The sequence below is a fragment of the Bison bison genome, unplaced genomic scaffold (assembly GCF_000754665.1).
Source record: "Bison bison bison isolate TAMUID 2011002044 unplaced genomic scaffold, Bison_UMD1.0 scf7180017864061, whole genome shotgun sequence".
NCBI classification, from domain to species: Eukaryota; Metazoa; Chordata; class Mammalia; order Artiodactyla; family Bovidae; genus Bison; species Bison bison.
In genome coordinates, this window is record NW_011494633.1 from 426,619 (window position 1) to 430,394 (window position 3,776).

The following is a 3,776-nucleotide window of genomic DNA, read 5'->3' on the forward strand; positions in this document are numbered from 1 at the left end:
GTCTGCATATCTGAGGTTATTGATATTTCTCCCGGCAATCTTGATTCCAGCTTGTGTTTCTTCCAGTCCAGCATTTCTCATTATGTACTCTGCATAGAAGTTTAATAAACAGGGTGACAATATACAGCCTTGATGTACTCCTTTTCCTATTTGGAACCGGTCTGTTGTTCCATGTCCAGTTCTAACTGTTGCTTCCTGACCTGCATACAAATTTCTCAAGAGGCAGGTCAGGTGGTCTGGTATTCCCATCTCTTTCAGAATTTTCCACAGTTTATTATGATCCACACAGTCAAAGGCTTGGCATAGTCAATGAAGCAGAAATAGATGCTTTTCTGGAACTCTCTTGCTTTTTCCATGATCCAGCGGATGTTGGCAATTCGATCTCTGGTTCCTCTTCCTTTTCTAAAACCAGCTTGAACATCAGGAAGTTCATAGTTCACATATTGCTGAAGCCTGGCTTGGAGAATTTTGAGCATTACTTTACTAGCGTGTGAGATGAGTGCAATTGTGCGGTAGTTTGAGCATTCTTTGGCATTGCCTTTCTTTGGGATTGGAATGAAAACTGACCTTTTGCAGTCCTGTGGCCACTGCTGAGTTTTCCAAATTTGCTGGCATATTGAGTGCAGCACTTTCACGGCATCATCTGCTAATATATACAGATAAACTTAAGTAATAATTTCAGTAACATACTATAGATTTGATAAATATAGGAAATTACTTTCATTCATTCAAAACAAGTGAACTAATCCTGATTGTAGACTATACAGATGAGATGATAAGACTGAAAGAGAAGTTAAACTATTTTGAGAACATTATTAATTGCATTTAAATTCAATTAAATCATGTAAAATTATCCAACTAAATCTTACTTAGTTCTGAAAAGATTACAAACACATAAATTACTTTTATATGGATCTCTTAAGACCATAGTTAAATTGATACTGAGAATTACTGGTGGTCCAGTGGATAAGACTGTGCTCCCACTTCTGGGAACTGGAGTTTGATCTCAGGTCAGCAAACTAAAATCCTGCAAGTTGAGCAGCCTGACAAAACACACACGCAATCACACATAAAACAAACAAAAAGCCCAAACAAAGAGAAAAATTGGAACTATTTTACTGGAGTTCACCGTATTAGAATGATACAAAGTGTTTTTGCAGCTAGATTATTTCAATATTATATTGTATCATTGTGTTCTTTTTTATAGTTGGTTGCTTTTCACTGGTGGGGTGTTTTCCATTGCATGAATATATGATAACTTATTCTGCTGTTGATGAATATTCAGGTTGTTTCCAGTTTAGTGGTAAAATTCTGTGGTAAATTTGCTTGTGCATGCTTCTTGGTCACATGTGTGTGTGCATTTCTGTTAGAAATATACCTAGAACTAGAATTCCTGTGTCATAGATTACATCTACATTCAATTTTAAAAGTTAACAGCAAAGAATTTCCTGAAGTAGATGTTCCAATTTATGGTCCCAACTGCTTCTAGTGTAGGAGAATTTCTTTGTTATACTTCATCCCTAAGGCATGGTACTCTCAGTCATCTTAGCTATAGACATTCTGGACTAAATATTTTGCATAATGTATAGTGGTTTTTAAATGGATTTTTAATTTCTGTTTACTCAAATTAAAATATATTCTTCATTTTTTCATGTATTTCTGGCTATATGGAAATCTCCTTTCTGAAATACATCTTCAAATCTGTTGTGTAGTTTTCTTTAGGATTTCTGATCATTGTATTAGTTGCTTCTAGTTCTTTGTTTAGTTTAGATATGAATGCTTGTTGTATAATACATTGTCAACTTCCACTTTGCAACTTCTTTTTCACCCTTTACTGGAGACAATTGATTAACACAAGTTCAAAATTTTTACATGGTTCAATTTATCAATCTATCTTTTTGGTTAATTTCTCCCCCAAATATACGTACATAACTCAGGCTAGTTATGATATTCTCCTACATTATTTCATAAAATATTTGTTGTTTTTCCTTTCAGAATTATATCAACAGTAGACATGGAAATGTGGTGTGAAGTAGGTATTAATATAGCTATCCTACATAGACATAATGTGGTCCCAGAACTGGTATTGAAAAGATCATTTTTTCCTCACTTCTTTGTAGAGTTAAATTCTTTATAACTGAAGAGCTCAAACATGAGTTGGTACGTCTAACCTCTTTATCATGTGTCTCTTTGCCTATCATTGGGCTGATAGCACACTGCCTTAATTACTATAACTTTAAGCTGCTGGTACTTGTTCTTTTTTCTTTTCAATATTGTCTTGTCTATTCCTGGTCTTTTGTATTTCCATATAAATCTTAGAACAGGATTGACATTTCTGGAAAAAAATTTTTATTGTCTAGTCTACAAATGACTCAGAATTTGGAGAGAATTGATATTAAAATAAATATTGTCTTATTTCTTAAAATGTGGTCTTATGATGTTTAAAAGATATAACACATAGAAATCATGTACATCTTTCATTTGTTTTTAGGGCCACCTTTAAGCTATTTTGGTGCCTCAGACAGTAAAGCGTCTGCCTACAATGCCAGAGACCTGAGTTCGAGCCCTGGGTTGGAAAGATCCCCTGGAGAAGGAAATGGCAACCCACTCCAGTACTATTGCCTAGAAAATCCCATGGACAGAGGAGCCTGGTGGGCTGCAGTCCATGGGGTCGCAAAGAGTCAGACATGACTGAGTGACTTCACTTTCACTTTAAGCTATTTTAAGTGGTATCTCTTAGAAAATGTTTATTGCATATATATAAAAATACAATTAATTTTGTCTAATAGTACTTTTGCCTGGAAAATCCCATGGACGGAGGAGTCTGGTAGGCTGCAGTCCATGGGGTAGCTAGAGTTGGACACGACCGAGCAACTTCACTTTCACTTTTCACTTTCATGCATTGGAGAAGGAAATGGCAACCCACTCCGGTGTTTCTGCCTGGAGAATCCCAGGGAGGGGGAGCCTGGTGGGCTGCCGTCTATGGGGTTGTACAGAGTCGGACACGACTGAAGCAACTTGGCGAATAGGACCTATATTGGGCTGGCCAAAATATTCTTGTGGATTTTTTCCAAAGATGTTATGGAAAAGCCCAAACAAACATTTTGGCCAACCCACATTGTCATGTCATCTGCCACAGCATTTCTTTACAATCTTTTCATTTAATTTTTTTCTTCTGTCATTGGATAAAACCTTCAATACAGTACATACCAAAAATGGTCATTGTGAGCGTATCTTACCTGTTACTTGACACACAAAAAAACTTTTAGCATTTTTTTTAATATTTAAAATTACTGTATGTTTTTAAAAATTATTAGGTTTTTGTTATTGTTTTGTTTATATGTGAACTTTATCATATTAAGTAATTTATATTTTCTTCCCTCCTTAATAAGTATATCTAATAAATAAAACTGACTATAATTGACTAAGACTTTTCAAAACTCATAGATGTTAGATTTCATCAAATTCTGTATATATTCAGATAATCACATATTTTTTCATATGTATTAAGTCATACGAGTTGATTGAAGGCTGTGAAATCATCATTGCATTTCTGAGGTCATTGGCCTTGAGCCAAAGACCACCCTGAAGAAACCTGTCATTTGGACAGTATGGGTTTATTGATTGCTTCAGCAAAGGAGAATAAACACAGTGGAGAATTGAGGATGTTGTAGTAATGTACTGTTAGAAGAAGCATAAAGCGTTTGGGTGGGTTAGGTGATTTTTCAGGAGTGGACCAGGAAGCCAGAACTTGTTACATGTTGGATGTTTTCAGG